Source organism: Chlorocebus sabaeus, chromosome 20, assembly GCF_047675955.1.
Source record: "Chlorocebus sabaeus isolate Y175 chromosome 20, mChlSab1.0.hap1, whole genome shotgun sequence".
Classification (NCBI taxonomy): domain Eukaryota; kingdom Metazoa; phylum Chordata; class Mammalia; order Primates; family Cercopithecidae; genus Chlorocebus; species Chlorocebus sabaeus.
This window is the reverse complement of record NC_132923.1, coordinates 79,580,407-79,600,225: the sequence shown is the minus strand read 5'-3', so window position 1 is coordinate 79,600,225 and position 19,819 is coordinate 79,580,407. Positions and strand designations below refer to the sequence as shown.

At 41.2% G+C, this 19,819-nt stretch overlaps 1 protein-coding gene across 18 annotated transcripts in view; it reads right to left on the bottom strand.

The window, feature by feature from the left end:
• The window catches only part of DAB1 (DAB adaptor protein 1), a 434,090-nt gene that overhangs the window by 217,594 nt on the left and 196,677 nt on the right, over window positions 1–19,819 (bottom strand). The window lies entirely within an intron of this gene.

Below are 19,819 nucleotides of genomic sequence, written 5' to 3'. Positions count from 1 at the left end.
CTTCTTACTGAACAAATTGGTGCCATTTACGCCAAGTTGGGGTTCATGGCTCTTTCTTTCGCTCAAAAACGGAGTTGAAGCTTAGGTCTGAGTTTCACACTGTTTCTCTTGCTTCTGAAACCACATGTTAAAATCCAGATCCTTTTGGTTCTTTTGCTGGCCAGTGTCTATAAACTAGAACTGAGTCCTAAGCAAGAGGCTTCATCAAGAGGCAATATGTAGAAACAGAAAAGGACACAGGTGTTTTGAAGTCAGAAAGACCTGGAGTTAAACCCTGATTTAGCCCCTTTTTCATCTCATGTGTAAAACAAGAGTGTGAGTGTTATGCCATGTACATGATGTGTGACACATCCCAGGCACTTAAATGACAAACACATTCACTTTTGTTTTCTTTCTTTCTTCTTCTTCTTCTTCTTTTTTTTTTTTTTTAAGATGGAGTTTCATTCTTGTTGCTAGAGTGCAATGACAGTCTCAGCTCACTGCAACCTCCGCCTCCCAGGTTCAAGCAATTCTCCTGCCTCAGCCTCCCGAGTAGCTGGGATTACAGACACGTGCCATTGTGCCTGGCTAATTTTTGTATTTTTAGTAGAGGCAGGGTTTCACAATGTTGGCCAGGCTGGTCTTGAACTCCTGACCTCAAGTGATCCACTTGCCTCGGCCTCCTAAAGTCCTGGGATTACAGACGTGAGCCACTGCTCCCGGCCCATACTCATTTTCATTATTAACAAATAGCATTTGCTCCAGAGATCATGAAAATGTAGATGATAAAACTTTGAACCCTTCAGTTCATGAGTTCCCCTAAAGAAAGAGCAGAAAATACTTTCATGTTCATTTATAAAAATGATAGAATAGATTACTGTAATTAATATCTTATTTCCTTTCAAAGAGAACTCAACTGTCTCTCTAGATAGTAACTTCTGCCAGCAAGGTGTCAAGTCCTGGGATGGTCTATGTATTCATATCTTAAAGGGCTTGATTTTTATAAGTTTAATAAAGGCTCAGTTCAAAACAAGTTGATGGCTGACTTGTCAGTTCACATAAAAAGTGTCTATGAAGATCAAAGGCCTTGAAATAGGCACAATGACCTTCCTGGAACCCAAGGTGGGGAAATACTTCCTGTGTTAGTTTGAGTTGCCTAAAGCAGGCCCTGAAATAAGGATTGTAATGCAAGTAATTTACTTGGGAGATGCAAATAACACTGTCATGGGAGTGAGGAAATGATATAATAAAGAGAAAGTAGCCCATAAAATGTGCATCATTAAGCCAGATGCCAGGAAACTGGAAAGCAGCATAAAACATACTCCTCAGAATTTTGATCCCCAAAGGGTGAGGGAGTTGGGGTATTTATACACTAATTCCTAAGAGTCATCTGTCAAGGCCTGCTCCCAGGTGTGTCAAGAACCTTAAATGTCTAACCTGTGCTCAGATCAGCAGTGGCCCTCCTCAGTTTTTGGGAATCCAGCCCAGAAATGCAGCTACGAGCAGTTAGCACTGGAATGACGGAAACCAAGGGATAAAGTGACGTATGAACATCTGCTCCCCTTTCAAATGAGGTTTCCTGTTTAGGTACCACAGATCACACTCTTCCCTTAGGAACAACACCCTTCCAGACCACCTCACCTGGCTTACTCCTCCTTATTCTGCAGCAGCTGTCTCCTTAGGCATATATGTAACATTCCACTAAAACTATCTGTACCTCAGCCATCTCTGTAGTTGAAGAACCTAAAATAGTATCTGGCACATGGTAAGTGCTGAGCACTTGTTTTTTAAAATAATGAATCCATTCTTACTTGAATGGACTTAAGGGCCAGGCACTGTGGCAGGTGATTTTAATGCATTTTCTTTCTCCCAGTTTACTTGATATGCTTATTTATTAATTTTCATCCCCATTTTGTAGATGAGGAAACTGAGGCCTAGAAAAGTTAAGAGCTAAAGACATGGCAAGACTGAGATTCAAATCTAGAATTTTTATTCCAAAGCCACCTGTACCTATGCAAGACTGTGAAACAGAAACCTTGAGAATTACAGACAGTGAATTCAGGCCAAGTCACAAGGAATTTGGACTCTATTGTAAGCTTCAGGGACAAATGCACTGTGTCACAAGGTGTTGCTGGAGACTTACAAGGCATACAGTTCAACTGCTAGTTTCTCCTTGAGAAGGTGAGCTGCAGATGGCATGTCAGATTCACCTTTCTATGTCCAGCACTTGGCACAGGGCCTGGCATAGTAAATATGTAATGGAGGCTTACTGAACAGAACAAGCAATTGAGTAAAAAACTAAGAAATAGATGGAAGAATAAACTGAGGGGATGGGAGGGCCAGGAGGGATGTTGATTCTGCAGGGAGGTTGCATTACTGCACTGAGTGTCTCTAGCTTGGGTTTTTATTCATTCTAACAGCATTTATGAACACTACTATGTTTATAGCAAAGTGTGGAAAGCCTAAACCATATGCTTTAAACACACTGATTTTTCTGCTTAAAAATATGCTCTTCTGCTGCTGCAAAGACAGTTAAATGAAATGGGGGAAGTCTGTTCTTCACGTTGCAAACTGGGTATTTGCAGGGATAAAAGCTTCCACTAAACACTGTTCCTCTACTATAAGTTGTGCTTGCTGCTGTCAATAATGTCTTTACCTAATCACAAGCAAAGATGGATGCCTGGTGGCCAGCTTCAATTCTACTCCACACCTTTGTTTTTCAAGGTAAGAGGACCACCCTGTAATATAATTCACATCTCCCATCACTGAGTTGAACAGATCTGACAGCTAACATTTTGCTGCTTTATTTGACCTTAATCTGCTCTTGAACTTTGTCTACTGTTACTGGATAACCAGCAACTGCAAAGTGAGAGAAACCAATGTGTGTAATGCCTAGTTCCTAACACTTCGCCCTCTGCCTATTGTTTAATTCAATGGCTCTCAACTGTTTCTCTCCTCTGGTCCCAAGACTTGTATCCTCCCACTCCCCTTAAAAACACACACACCAGTCCCTCTCTTAACCTACCTGGTCTACTGTAATAGGAACATAATGAAATTTCATAGGTAAAGGTATTTATATGATTACAGAAAAGCCACAAGGCTTGGACTAAAAAGACCTAAATTGAAATCTTATTTTAGCTTCTTACAAACTGTGTGACCTTACTTAGCCAAATGACTTAACCTGTTTAAGCCTCAGTTTCCTCATTAATAAAACTGAGATAATAATACAGGAGTATTATGACAATTAAATGGGAAGGTAGAAAAAATGTCTAAAACAGTGCTTAAAATCTTGACCTATGGGAGCTGCTCTCATTAACACCAGTATTAATATTAATAAGCATTGTGTTGCTAGAGTCATCATTATTGGGTGGTTTGGGGCTATAACATTTCCATTAATATTTTAGAGAATAATGTCTATTGCTATGAATTTTTTTTTTTTTTTTTTTTTTTTTTTTTTTTTGATACGGAGTCTCACTGTCACCCAGGTTGGAGTGCAGTGGCACGATCCCGGCTCACTGCAACCTCCGTCTCCCAGGTTCCAGGGATTCTCCTGCCTCAGCCTCTGGAGTAGCTGGTATTACAGGTGTGCGCCACCACGCCCAGCTAATTTTTTGTATATTTAGTAGAGACGGGGTTTCACCATGTTAGCCAGGCTGATCTCGAACTCCCGACCTCAGGTAATCTGCCTGCCTCCATCTCCCAAAGTGCTGGGATTACAGGCGTGATCCACTGTGCCCGGCCCAGTCTATCGCTATGATTTTTAAAAATAACCAAAAGCACACTTGCAAAGGACAATAAGCTAGAACAGTCATTTAGAATTTTTCTGTTACATAATTCTTAAAAATAAAATGTTCTTCTGAAAAATGATGAAACTCAAAAATAATACATACAACATTTCAGCCTGTGTCCTGGTAGGTAAAGACAGCAGGGGTCTACATATCCCAGTTGTTGGAGGGCACAGAAATTGAGGCTTAGTGATTTCTTGGTAAATGTTATAAACGTGCCATGTCACCTAGACTGCTGAGTCTCATTAGTGGTATATCAAAGGCCTCATTCATCAACTTATTGTCTCAAAAAATAATCTGCATTTTGAGGAACACTATAAAAAATGTACCTAAACACACATACACAGATAAAAGTTCATCTCAACCCAAAGGCTTATCAATAAATTTGATGAAAAAGGCCATGTAGTTGCAATCAAATTCATTTGGTTTCAAAAGGAAGGCAAAAGAGAGGGTGTTTACATTTTAGCAGGTACTAAGTTTAGTTACCAATAGAAAATACTTTAAAAATTTAAAAACAGGGCCAGATGAAATAGTTTTCACTGCCTGTGCATGTATATGCACGTATATGAATACATCCATACACAAATAATACATTTTACTACCAACCCATTAAAGTTAAAACATCAATCTTCATCATATCAATTTCAAAATATTAGACTCTGCCATTCTAATCTGGTATTGATAAGAATGAACAAGTCCTGGAATTTTACACCTGGATGCATTTCATTTTGTTTCTCTTCAGTGACAGAATTCAATATGACACAGCTCAGTGTGACAGCATCAGGCTGGGACTGTCACCTTAGGGGCTTATACATCTTTAAAATTCTCACAAAAGTGAAATTGACTGACAGCGAAGCAAAATGATGCTTTTAACTTGAGTTGGAAGATCAGAAAAGTCAATGAAAACACTCAGAGTTCGTTAAGCCTCTTCAGTGAAGGTCTTTTGGAGAAAACAGCTGTAGCCTCCCAAGTACAAAACTGCTGCGGTCTGGTGGGACCCCACGGACCATCTTGAGGGATATCGCCACACAGAGGCCATGGTGTTAAAAGTGGTACAAGTAGAGTGCAACTACTTAACAAAGAACGTTTTTTCTCTTCTCATTCTATCACAGGTATAGCATGATGAATCGGGAAGAGTATGGGGCTGGGAAGTGAGAGGTGCTGCATTCAAATCCTTGCTTTGAATCATCACCTTATGGATAAGCGACCCAAGACACATCACTCAACCCTCATGTCTCCATTTATTTACCTGCAAACTGGGATGATGGATATACTTACTTCAGTGCTGTGGAAACATCAAATCAAAATGTTACATGTCAAAACTAAATTCCATAAGGCTACACAAAGTTAAGATTTTATTGTCTACAGTCAGCCCTCTGTAACCACAGGCACCACATCTGAGGATTCAACCAAATGTAGACCAAAAACATTAGAAAAAGTAAAAAAAAAAAAAAAAAAAAAAGGTGGCCAGGCACGGTGGCTCACGCCTGTAATCCCAGCACTTTGGGAGCCTGAGGCGGGTGGATCACGAGGTCAGGAGATCGAGACCATCCTGGCTAATATGGTGAAACCCCATCTCTACTAAAAATACAAAAAAATTAGCTGGGCATGGTGGCAGGCACCTGTAGTCCCAGCTGCTGGGGAGGCTAAGGCAGGAGAATGGCATGAACCCGGGAAGCAGAGTTTGCAGTGAGCCGAGATCACGCCACTGCACTCCAGCCTGGGAGCCAGAGCAAGACTCAAACAAACAAACAAACAAAAAACAATGATAACAATAATGCAAATAAAAATACAGTACAGCAACTATTTACAAAGTATTTACATTGTACTAGGTATTCCAGGTAGTCTAGAGATGATTTAAAGAATATGGGAGGGTGTGCATAACTTGCGTATAAATACTACAACACTTTATATCAGAGACTTGGGCATCTGTGGATTTCAGTATCTACAGAAATCCTGGAACAAATCCCCCAAATATACTGAGGACTGCCTGTATATATTTATGCAATTTTGTTTTTACTGTGGCCATAACTGTTGCTACAATAGACCCCCACACAGGCAGAGCCAGAGAATGCATGCATGATATAATTTTAAGAGTGAGTAAGATTTAACACTAAGTGGTCTGCCTCCTAAACCTATATTCTCTACAAGGCAGCATTCTGTATCTGGCCATAAAGTCACAGAGCTGAAGGGATACCTAGCCCATCCCCCTGTTTTACGAATGATCAGACCCCCACTGAGGAGAAGCAAATGGTCCCAGATTAGGTGGTTAGAGGAAGGGGTTGGATAAAGACAAAAATGATTATGATATAAAAACTAAAACATAATTACTGGTAATAGTACATATATAGATTTTTTTTTTTTTTTTTTTTTGACACAGAGTCTCACTCTGTCACCCAGGCTGGAGTGCAGTGGCATGATCTCAGCTCAGTGCAAGCTCCGCCTCCCAGGTTCATGCCATTCTCCTGCCTCAGCCTCCCAAGTAGCGCCCGCCACCACGCCTGGCTAATTTTTTTATATTTTTAATACAGACGGGGTTTCACCACATTAGCCAGGATGTTCTCGATCTCCTGACCTCATAACCCGCCCGACTTAGCTTCCCAAAGTGCTGGGATTACAGGTGTGAGCCACTGTGCCTGGCCTTATTTCATTATTTACAAAGCACATTCATACGCACTAGCTCATTTTGATTTTCAACTTGACAGCTTTCTATGAAATAGGTAGTGTTTTATTATTACCCCATTTTAAACAAAGGGAACCCAACATTCAAATAGGTTCCCTGTCTTTCTCAAGTTTAAGCAGCTAATCAGTGTTAGAGTTTGGACTCAAGGCTAGATGTCACCCCAATCTCAGATCCCTTCTGCCATCCTGTGCTGAGCTGTAAGGTACAGAAAAGGCAACAATGAGGGCCTGAGAATCTAGTCAATGAAGTGTGGCAGGCAGGGAGCTGCACAGAAGCCTGCTATGGTGCACAGGACTAGAGGACAATAGAGGCAGAAGGTGCAGTGAGTGGGAGGCAAGTTCAGGTCCTGATAGACTGTGCTGCCCAGGGCCTAGCCGGCTGATCCAAAGCAGCACTGTCCAAAAAAAAAAAGAAAAAAAAAAAAAGGCAAGCTACAGATAGAATTTTAAAAGTTCTAGTAACCATATTTTAAAAGGTACAAAGAAATGGGGGGTGGGACTCTATTAATGTATTTTTTTTAACCTAACCTATCTTAACTATTATCATTTCAACATACAACTAATGTAAACAATTACTTAGATTTTTGACAATCCTTTTCTTTTTTCAGTACTAAAGCATTGAAATCTGCATATATTTTGCATTTACTACGCATCTCAATTTCATCTAGCTACATATCTGGTACTCAACAGCCACATGTCACTCGTGGCCACCAAAATAGATAGTGTAGATCTAGAGATAGGGTCAGGGTGGACAGAGTCCTGGACTTTGGGTCCTGGGCATATCTAGAAAAAGAACGATCCAAAAAACACTTTCCCTACAGTTCATCTCAAACCACAGTCATACAAAATGCTGGCTCCACCCAGGCCCCAGAGGAAGCTTGCCATAATAATCACATCTTCTTTCTACCTCCACCTTTTTCTCCTTAGGTAAAGAATTACGGAGAGGAAGCAGAAAACTTTACAACTGCAAAACAAAGGTTGGGTTGCATCACACTACAGGCAGGTAACCTCTTTCAGACCCTGTTTCTTTACCATAAAATGGAGTAGTTCAACCAACCCAGGAACCTTTTCAATATTTCACCATTTTCTCTTTCTTTTGCTTGCTTGTTATTTTCTTGTCCCAATCTCTTTCTCCCAATCCACTTTCTCTCTCTGGCTTTCTTTCCCTATATAATTCCACGATTCATTAAGCATGTACTTAGGCAAGCCCCATGCTAGGCACTGGGGTCTTAGATATGAGTCAGACTTGCTGTTTGCCCTCAGTAGTCAGGGAAGCAGGTATACCAAAAGGTAATTGCAATGCAGTGAGATCTGCTAAGTATGATGGAGTCACTGAAGAAAAACACTTAGTCCTTTTTGTGCTGCTAAAACAAATACTTGAGACAGGACAATTTATAAAGAATAGACATTTGTTTCTCACAGTTCTGGAGTCTTGGGAAGTCCAAGATCAAGGGAGCAGCAGACTCGATGTCTGGTTAGGGCCTTCTTGCTGAGTCCTCACATTGCAGAAAGGTAAAAGTGGAACTATGTAAAGCTTCTTCTAAAAGGGCTTTAATCTCTTTAATGAAGGAGCAATCCTCATGGTGTAATCACCTCCTAAAGGCCCACCTCTTAATACCATCACATTGGCAATATCTGAATTTTGGAGGGGACACATTCAAATCACAGCAACCCTCAACTACCCTTTGGTTTGAGGGGATCATAAATAGATTAATAGAAGAGAGATTTTTGTCTGTCATACTACAGTTACTTAATCATAATTTCACTTCTCAGCTTTTTTTAAACCAGTGTAAGCAAGAGCCATACAGAATAGTCACAACGAGTCAATAAATTCCAATCCAAAGCAAAGAAAATTGCTGTTTTTGTTGACCTATCTAGCATAAGAGGAAGGGGGCATGATTTCTGTTTCAGCTTAGAAAAACAAAACAAGCCAGGCACGGCGGCTTGCGCCTGTAATCCCAGCACTTTGGGAGGCCGAGGTGGGCGGATCACGAGGTCAGGAGATCGAGACCATCCTGGTTAACATGGTGAAACCCTGTCTTAACTAAAAATACAAAAATATTAGCTGGGTGTGGTGGCGGGCACCTATAGTCCCAGCTACTGGGAAGGCTGAGGCAGGAGAATGGTGTGAACCCGGGAGGCGGAGCTTGCAGTAAGCTGAGATCCTGCCACTGCACTCCAGCCTGGGTGACAGAGCAAGACTCCATCTCAAAAAAAAAAAAAAAAAAAAAAAAAAAAAAAAAAAAAAAAAATGGTGAAAATTGCTCAAGGATTCATTAAATTTGAGCATCGAGAGAAATGTAAGATTCCAGACTGGGAGACAATGAACTAAATAATCACTTGAATATTCACATCCCAGGACCTAACAAAAAGCTCTTTCATGACTCAAGTTCACCCTGTGAGAGTCCAGTTATCCCACAGAGATTGTTGTATTGGGGGTTTGATCCTGAGCTGCAGTCTCACAGCTTCCCTCACTGTGATGAATGCATAATATTAGTTTGACGTGAAAAGTGTTGGGAAAAAGCAATGTTTTCCAAACCAGACAGAGAGTAAAGGCAAGTAGGGAAGAATCTGCAAGGAGAAGCTTAATAAAAGAAACACTTGCTCCCTGTGAGCTGCTAAAACAAACCATTTCCGTTATTTGACACTGTATTCAGAACAAGGAGGGAGAGGAAACAAAAGTGCCACTCAAGAAAGCCAGCCTTAGCCTTGATAGCTTCACCTGAAAATTCTGCACCCTGAATTATGTCCTATATTAACTTCCTGCAACCAGAAACTTTCTGACCACTCAGTCTTTGAGGTTGGAACAAACGTCTTTGTGTTGGACCGTGAATTTTGCGTTCAAGCGCCCTTTATAGAAATCTACCAAATCCCCATTAATCCAGTGTCTAGTCAGCTCTGACGATCTTTAATAACGATTCTATAACCTTTCTTAGAAGGTCATCCCACTTCTAATGGTAACACAGTGATCATTGAAAGTAAAAAATTGCCTCCCTCCATCTCCTTTATTCCTCCCCAACTAGACTTAGGCAGGTACTTGGTTTCTTACCCACTTTTTTCCTTCGACATTAATTTAGACTGGTGCTATGGAATGTCCATGCATTTCAGAAAGCCCCTATTTGGACAAGGCCAAGCTCAGACTAGTAGCTGTGTGTGAAAAGGCCTGGGGGGACACAGCCTCTTCTTTGAGATCAGCACGTGCATAAAGGACTCCGTGGGAGACCCCAATGGGATCTGAAGAGTAGGTCCCAACTGATAGGAGGACCAGATGAATCAGACCAAAGCTGGCAGACAGGAAGGAACTAATCAGAATTAATTCTGGAAATAGATGTCTTTGGCTTGCTCTTTGTTTTCTACACATTAATACTGTGGTTTGCATGGGTGTGTTGGGGCCACTTAAGTTGCTACTCAGTGATGAATAATGGCCTTTAAAAATCTAGTATGTGGACTTAGATTTTATCCTTCAGTTTACTAGCTGTGTAGCCTTGGGAAGGTTACTTACCTTCTCTGATCCTTTCGGCCTCCTCACCTATAAAGTGGAGTGAATGTGCCTCTCTGGAACTGCTATAAGGGTAAGTGCACATATGGCTTTCAGCAGGCTACCTTTAGCACACCAGGTAGTCAATTAAAGTGACTACTTTATATAATCATAAAGAAATATAATTTCACTGATACTCATTAAGTTTATGGCATTATCCCAGGTCCTATAAAGTACAGGAAAAGTTATAGGTGTACCCTGGATATCCAAGATGGTGTCATTTTCCAACATTCCCTTTAGTTTCCCTATAAGTAAAACTTGTTCTTATCAAATGACACATTGCCAGTTTTGGCTCTAAATAAGATTGTCACTGTGGGTGGAGGCAAGCCAGGTCTGTGTCCTTAAGGAGTTTGTAATCTAGTTTAGAAGAAAAGGCATACTCAGAGAGACCTGTAATAAAGTACCAGATAATCACAGTCATTATATTTACAATCATCCCTTTTATTTATATGACACTTTGTAGTTGAAAAGGTACCTTTAAATAAATTTCCTTGCAAGGTAACCTTGCCAGATATTTTATTCTCATTTTTACAGGCAACAGAACTTGGAATCAGCAAGATTCTAGAAACTGTCCATAGACCTATGCTACTTGACATAAGGCAGGACTGGGATTTCTATTCAGGTTCTCCTCATTCTAAAACCTTTCCTTTCTAGAGAGACTCCAGTAGAATTTCAGCCTGTGTAAATTTTATTCATTCAACAGCTATTTACTGGGCCATCCAGGGACTTCATGTCCTAATATTATGGTGAGTTTTCCATCCAATCACCTGCAGGGCCTTACCTCCTGGGTGATTTTGCTTAGTTTCATGACCTATAAAACTGGTCTTCTCAGGATGGCACAGATAACAATATCGAAAGAACTGTCTAAGAAAATAAATTATCTTTCAGAAGGGATGCCATCACTTTTAGTTTCCTCCTGAAATACCTATTATCTCTATCACAATGCTTAAATGGCTTAGTATCTTCATCAGCTTCTTAAAGCTCTTTGAAGATAAGAATATTTAAATTAAAAATATGTTCTTTAAGTCCTACACCGAAGTGTATTATAAAGTCTGGTCTTTACTATTGCTTGGTCAGCCTTATGGGGCCTGAGGGAAAGTCAGCTTGCTAGAATGAATTGGGCAAGGTGAAGGCCCTGAATTATATGTCCTTATCAGTCCCAAAATGACATTGAGCTACTTCCAGTTTGTGTTATCATAGTCTCTAACTAGAGGAAGCCAAAAAAGAAAATAGACACAAATAAATACCTTGAAAAAAAGAGAAGCATATCACTGAAACACATCCCTATCTTTTATGCAAAAAGGCCATGTAAATGGAGCAAGGTGACCACAATCTCAAGAATTATTTGGCAAAACCTCCAGTCTAGGTGGCTGGAACCACAGGGCCACAGAATGCACAAGCCAATAGTCATTTTTATTTTCCTGATAAAACTGTTCACCCTAAATCATAGTTCTGATGGTGACGCTGTCTTATTCAGGGACATCCACTGACCCCTCAATCTGAAGAATAAATTACTGAACTTGCATTTAAACTCTAAGATCTGATCACACCTACCAATCCCCCCACCTCACCCCACTATCCAGCTTCACTTCCTTATATACTTGTACTCAAGCTGTAGGGGCGTAATCACCGTTCATTCATTTTCATTCATCCAAACATGGGTACAGGTGTCAGACACTACTAGGTCTCAAGGAAATAAACACAAATAGGAATCAGTGGCCTTCAGGAACTCACAGTCTAATGAGGAAGACCCATAATTATGCAAATGTGACAAGTCCCAAAATACAGCATTATACCATGCTGTAGGAATGCAGAGAAGAATTCCTTGAAGAGCCACCTGAGTTGTGCCTTGAAAGTCAACTATGGTATCTACCAACCAGACGAGGTTGGGAAAGCCGTGGAAGGCAGAAGACACAGCACATGTAAAGGCACTGAGGAGAGGGAAAGCATTAATTTCACTAATTCATGAAAATCCAAACTCTATAACTACTAAAGTATTGGCTCCCACTCATCATCCACTTTAGAGACAGAGACTATCCTCTATGAATGCAATAGAAAAAGGAAAGTTTACTATGGTTTGTTTAGATTATTTACAGATCAAGAATGTTTTTGTTTAAAGCATTTATCTAGCCTCTTGTTTAAAGCATTTATCCACAATATCTTCAGTATACTGGCCTCTCAAAATCCCACCTTAAGGCCCAGTTCAAACAACATCTCTTATAAATAATCTTTGTTTAACATCCTGGACAGAATTATCTTTTCTTTCCTAAAGCTTAAATGCTTTCATAACCAGAGCAGGGTTTGGTGGCTCACATCTGCAATTCCAGAACTTTGGGAAGCTGAGGTAGGAGGATCACTTGGGCCCAGGAGTTTGAGACCAACCTGAGCAACACAGTGAGACCCTGTCTCTAAAAAAGAAACAGAAAAAAAATTAGCCACATGCGGAGATGATGCACCAGCTACTCGGAAAGCTGAAGTGGACGGATCGCTTGAGCGTGGGAGGTCTAGGCTGCAATGAGCCATGATCATGAACCAGGGTGACAGAGCATATATAAACGCTTCCATAATCAATATTTTAGCACATTCCATAGCCTGTTCCGTGTTCACAGTGACTAGAAAAAAAAGTAACTAAGTGTCCTGAAGAGAGTTGGGTGCAAAAGTAGGCAGCAGATGAGAAAGGGCTGTTTGGATAAAGCAGCTTTGGTGCGATAAAGGATGCAGGGCCTTAGACCTATTTCTCTCTGTCAAGATGAGGGCAGCCAGCGACGGTGAGGGGAGGGGCTTATCTAGCCAGAGCAGAACATCCTGTTCTGGTGTGGAATTATACAGGGGAAAGATAAAGCCTTGGAAGCTGGGAAAACGCACTGACAAAAACATTCTTGATCTGTAAATAATCTAAGTAAACCACACTAAACTTTCCTTTTTCTATTGCATTCATAGAGGATAGTCTCTGTCTCTAAAGTGGATGGTGATAGGGAGCCAATACTTTAGTAGTTATAGAGTTTGGATTTTCATGAATTAGTAAAATTAAAAATAAATACCTTACAGTGACCATTATAGGGTTGCTAGCTTTATCTTTTACTAATCAAGAATAGTTTTTAAAATATTATCTACTATCACAGTCATTTCATTTAAAAAGAGGCATTTCAACACACACACACACACACACACACACACACACACACACACTCCAGAAGGAAAATCTCAGAAAAGATAGCCTTTCCACTCAATCAGTATGGCTTTATGAGAAGCTATGATATTGCTCTTATTTCTCTCATTTCAAATGAGACCAGTTCAGGTTAGGCAAATTGGTGCTTTCAAATCTATTTATTTAGAGTCCTTCTTGCATACCATATGTGGCAGATCCACCCTAAGGTGATCCCACCGAGCCACACCCTTGAGGGCAAGGGGAACCTGACACTCGCTTGTAGTTAATAGAAATCAGCAAAAATGATGGATGGTCACCTCCAGGATTACATAAATTATGTAAGACTCCATTTTAGCAGGCTGCAGTGACAGATTCTCCTGCTGAAGGTGTCTTGTGAGAAGGTGTGTGAGGGGACCCTGTGGCAGAGAATTTGGGGACATCTAGGAGCTCAGTTCAAGCCCTGGATGGTAGTCAGCAAGAAAACAAGGACCTCAGTCCTGCAACCACAAGAACTAAATTCTGCCAGCAACCATATGCACTTGGAAGAGGAGCCCAAGCTCCACAAAACGAACATGGCCCAGAATCCGGAAAGAACAGCAGTACTGAGAGACTCCTGAGCAGAGGACCCTGCTAAGACGGACCCAGACCCCTGACCCATAGAAACTGTGAGATAATAAATGTGTGCTGTTTAAAGTCACTAGGTCTGTGGTAATTAGCTATACAGCAGTAGCTAACTAATACATTAGACTACAAGCTTCTTGAGGGAAGATCTCACAAGGCCTAGAATGGTTGTCTGCACATAAATGTCAGGAATAAATGCTCCAGTGTGAACGGTACTGGCCCTGACTCAAGGTTGTCAGTAATAATTTATGTTTTTCAGGCCCCAAAAGCACTGGGAAGAATGTGACATGGTAGGCTTTGCAGTTTCAAAAGTCCTTTGAGGGGCTCATTTGGCCTGTGGTCATCTTGCTATAATCTCTCTGGAAAGTCAGGAGGATCTTTCCAAGGACTTTAGTGGAATATACCCATAGAGAGTGTGCTCTGAGCTAAAATCATTCAGCTGCATCGTTTCATCATGCAATGTAAAACATCTCCCAAGAGGGATTGTTGGGGTGAGGTTTGAAATGGAGACCTGGATGGTAACAAGCATAACCATAATTAACATTAGTACAACATGCAGATTTCACAGAAGACTTCCTATCCATTGTCACATGTGATCCTTTTACCAGTTTTCTAATAGCAGGTATTATTAGCATACCCATTGTACAACCAGGGAAACAGAGCCTTAGAGAAGTTATAAGACATGCTCAAGGTCACCTGATAATGACATTTCTTTTACCCAAATCTATTTTCACAAAATGTTACAAAATACTATTTTCATAAAACTATGATACTCTGGAATTTAACTGCCTAGCACATATGGGGCTTGGTCACATGACTTGTAGAAACCAAAATTCCTGTGTCCTTCCCTCCTGAACTAGTAAGGCCTTTGAGAATAACAGCATGGGAACACCCAGTCTGTACTTTCAGCAGTCACACTCTACTCTGGCCTTGAGAAGGACAGACATTATTTGTGGTTCATTTTCTCAGAGAAGGGTAAACAAAAAATACACATCTTTTCTGTTCCTATTGCAAAATGCCCCAAGACATCTTCTAACTGCAACATTACCCTCTGCTTCATATTTAAAGAACAAAAATGTTCTATCCTAAAATGGCCAGTAGTTAAATGTCTTTTTTTTTTTTTTTTTTTTTTTTGCTTTATAGATTATTGTCCCTAGTTCTTTTCATGTGTTCCCTTTTATTTTTCTTTGCCCAAAGTAACCATTTAGGAGAAACTGGCCAGAAACTAGCATTTATTTACTACTTTCCAAGGGCCAGGCACTGTTAGGCCCTTTACAAATGGTTTCTCATTAGATCCTTGCAACAATTCAGTGAGAAAAATATTACTATTGTTGTTGTTCCTTTGTTTTCCTTTTCTAGCAGAAGAAACAAAGGGTCAAAAGGTGAAGAAACTTACTTGAGGTCAAGCTACAGAAAAGCTACAAAGGAACCCAAGGGTATGGTCTGTCCTTCAGTCTTTCTTTCCTTCCTTTCTTGCTCCTTCAACATACATGAACAGAAAATACATTTACAGAAATACAATGACAGAAACTTCTGGTCCTATCCTAAGGAGCTTTAATGTGGTGGACAATATAGAAGTCCTAAGTGTTGTTATAGAGGAAATACAGGAGCAATAATAAGTCAGGGAGATGGCTGTCGAGACAGCTTCCAGGGAGGCTCAGCTGAGCTCAGGACTCCAAGAGAGCAGGGGGCTGGGGGTGGAAGGAGCTTTGAGTAACACAGTCCAGAAGCAGATGAGCTGAGTAGGTTGGGGCACTGCCAGTTTAGTGGCCAGCATGCTTAGGGAGAAATGGGGAGAAAGCTCTGGTAATGGATACACCAAGAGAGGGTGAGCCAGGCTGGGCCTTGTTCGCAATGCCAGGGAATGTGGACCTGATTCACTACAGTAAAGGTTCACCTACTGTCTTTCTACAGACTCACCTGGAGAAAATATACATCTACGAGACCCATTCTCATAGGGATAGATATAACTGTGCTCAATTGTGCACGTTGGTTGTAACTCCATTCCTTATTTCCCCCATTTATGAAATGAAGGAATCGTGTCTTCATGGGAGTTATGATAGGAATAATCCTACATCCAGTTTAACTTTTCTTTTACCAAGTAAATAATTTGCACTTGTTCATACTTTATCATTAATACGAGTGAACGGCAATACACTGAATCTGGAAACAGCTGCACCACACCACACACCTCCTCAGTCGTTATGGCACCTTGCTTGGCTTCCCCATGGAGCCCTGCAGGGTTCCTTCCAGCAGGCTGACACTTCTCCTGTCCTTTCTCTGAATGCTCCTGCAGAATATCTCCACCAGCTGACATACGTAGGGCTGTTCCATAACTTCCTTTTGCCACCAAAATGCCTCTCCTCTTTCAGCTCTTCAGAAACCTATGGTAAGTGCTATTCAGATGTATGACCAATGTGGTTGTTTGTTAGAAAACCAGGAGAGGGGAGGGGCCAAGAAACTGAGGGGAATTAATATCATCCAGGAAAGTGGAGCTTTCCAGAAGCATAGCACATCTATGTCACTTTTAAAAGAAGAGGGTGCTTTGTGTGGCAATGGGAATGCTTTGGTCCACAACTTTAGTCCAGGGGTATGCAGCCCAAGTCCTCCCTTCTAGAGTTCTAGAGTTGAAAACTTGCCTTGCTGGCTTAGAAACTGAGAGAATGCTGCTGTCATTTCATGTCTGCCACCTCTCCTTTGAGCTACCAGTGACCAGACTGGAGCCGTGTCTCTGGTCCCTATGCTCAGCAGAGCTATGCACATCATGAAGTAGAAAGAGACAGCAGTTCTTGTTAACAGAGTGGATGGAAGCCAAGCCCAAACAAGGATATGCTTCCTGGAAGGGCACTAGGTAGAGGCAGGAAGATGCTGTAGGAAAACCTTGCAGTATGGCAGAACCAATCAGAAACATCTTTAGTGGATTCACAGACAGCAGCCCTACTTGGCAGCCAACATAGCAACCCTTCAGTAAACACCACCAAAACTCAGGTGGTCAATATGCCAATCATGACCCACCAGTGGGGTGGGCCTGAGCTGGTCCTGCTGCCATAGCCTCAGGGGATGGTGAGCTGTACTACACAGCCTCTCTCCCTCCTGACACCCTGCTTCTGCAGGCTGGAAAATGTGATATCACAGGGAAAACTGGCTTTGAGTCAGAAAAAACTGAGTTCAATTCCTGGATCCCCCCCTTACTATCTAGATGATTTTATGTGAGGTACTCCCCCTCTGATTCCTTTGTTATACTTCCAAAACACCTTGCCTTGCACTTAGAACTTTACACTGCTACTGCTAGTTTGGAATTATCCTCAAGCAGACTAAGAGCTCCTTAACTGGCAGGCACCATATCAGGCTTACTCACAGGCTTATTCTCAGTGCCTAATACAGTGCATGGAACAGAGCAGTGGCTCAACAAGCATATGTGGGTGAAAACTGAATCACTACCTCAAACGACTGTTGCGGTACGTGTAAAGAACCTGGCACAGTGTGCCATGATTTGAGACCTGAATTAATCTCATTTTCCTTAATCTCACCCAATGACTCCCCTGATCACCACCTGAGTTCTGATGGAATTATGGCCATCCTTGACTGTAGCCCACCAGATACATCGCATCAACCCCTCTGTCTACAGAATAGGATCAGCCTATCTCTTAACCCACTTTTAGCATTGGTAGAAGGCTTTCTTCAAGAGGAAGAACCATCCTGACTGAGCCAAGATGCTGCTCTCTAACCAGTCTGTTCTTTCCCATGCCCCATCCAACAGCCAAGGCTACTTTGAGTCAATGCCAGGATGAGTCATATGAAAGTTTCTGTGTTCCTCTGAACAGCATCTCAGCTCAATTATTTCCCTTCATCCTGTTTAACATGATCACTGTGGCACAATTTTAAGAAATTTGATTTTTGTCCCTGGTTCCTGGCATAGAGCTTCCAAATCTCTTGGGATTCCCCCATTGATAGGAGTGTCTTTGTTATGCTAATGAAGTGATTCTTGGCAGAGCCCTGAGAGAGTTTCAGGATGGGAGCTGGTTACCAGAAAGACTAACCCTGTGATTAAAGGATTGGGACTTTCAGCCAGGCCGCCAGACCTCTGAGGAGATTCAGTTCAATCATGTGGTCAAAAGATTTAATCAGTGGGCCTACATTAAAACAAAAACAAACAAACAAACAAAATCTCTTGTATTAAAAAACCTCAGGACAATGAGGTTCCAGGAGCTTCTTGGATGGTTAACATATCAAAGACACCTAGAGACAGAAGAGGCTCCTGTGGCCCTCCCACCCCAGATCTTGCCACTCTGTGTATCTTTTCATGGGCTGTTCATTTGTATCCTTTGTGATAAAAAGAACCATAATCTAAGTGTGGCACTTTCCTGAGTTCTGTGAGGCATTCCAGGGAATTCTCCAATCAGGGTGGGGTCATGGGAACTCACAAATTTATAGTCAGCTGGGTAGAAGTGCAGGTGGTTTGGTGATACACAAGATTTGTCACTGAGGTCTGAAGTGGGGACAGTCTTATAGAACTAAATCCTTAAGTTGTGGGGTCTGTGCTAAACCTATGTAATGTCAGATTGGACTTAACTGGACTAGATTGAATGGAATTGAATTGAAGGATACAATTCAGTAGTGTTGGGGAATGGTGCTGAAGAATTGGTATTGGAAGGCAATCACAAATTCCACTTTTCATCACCCACCCATGCTACCAAACACATAGAATACATCACAACCAGGCCTATCTGACTTCAGTTCTGTTCAATAAAGCTTTTTGGAGGTGTTGTAGCAGCCACAGTCCCTGCTCTCAAGAAGCTAATGGTGCAGGGTAAGAGATGACAACAGATAAATTCAATATAAAGTCATAAGGGGTATGGTACAAGATTGCAATGTACTATTATACAGACAGAGTGACAGAGATACATTCCTAAAAAGCAAAGCTAATCGATAGTTAATTCAAGTGCATCCAGCTGTAAATCAACCCTCTATGAAAAGCATGGGGCATCAACATTTTAGACATTAACATGGAGGTGGTAATGGCTTTGTTTTTGTTTTGTTTTTTTAATAAAATAGTTTTTCAGAAGTTTGCTGAGTCAAGCTCTACTACATCATTAACTTTTAATAATGATGTAAAAAATATTTACATATCACCTAATATTGTTCCATCCTGGTTGTCATCTTGTCTGACATTCCCAACAACGATAGGCACAGCCAATCACTCCTGCCTCCTTGAAACACCTCTCCTTTTGGCCTCTCGTTCTCCTAGATTTCTTCTCCCTCATTGCCCACTCCTTCTCAGTCTCTTTCACTGGTTCCTCTTCATCTAAATGTTGAGATACCCCAAAACTCAGATCTCAAAGTTCTTCTCTTTTCCTCTCAAGCTCAATATTTAAGTACATCATCTATTCTAATGGGCTTTAATACCATCTATATGATGTAATCTCTTAAATGCTTATCCCTAGCAAAGGCCTCTCCCCTGAATTCTAGATTCCTTTTTTGAGCTGTCTACTAGAAAATTATGGTTGGGCATCTAATTCATCTGTCAGACTCAATGCCTAAACTAACATCCTCCCAATTTTCTCTTCCTTCCACATTTCTCATTTCAGTTAGTGGCAACTCCGTCGTTCCCAGTTTCTCAGCCCCAAGCCCTTGGAGAAATTCTCAATCGCTATTCTCTCATATGCCAAATCCAAACTCCTGCTAAGCTCCGTAGGCTCCATCTTTAAAATCTAGGCAGAATCTGATTGCTTCTCAGGCCCTCTGCCACTTCCTCTTTGGTCTGTGCCATTTGCATCTTCTGTGTTTTCTCTTTGCATTCCCTCTCCCACAAGTGATCCTCAACCTAAAAACAAAAGTGAGTCCTTCAGAAAGCAAGTCAGATCCTGTCACTTGAAAGTGGTTATATATATATATATATATAATATATCAGTGTTTAGAAGTGAGGAAACAGGTTGAGAAAGGTTAAGTAAACAGTCATAAAACCAAGAAGTGATAATTAGTAATCAGCAGTAGAACAAGGATGATTTCAAATTTAAACCTAATGCCATTTGAATCCAAAGCCCATATTCTAAATTATCACCCATC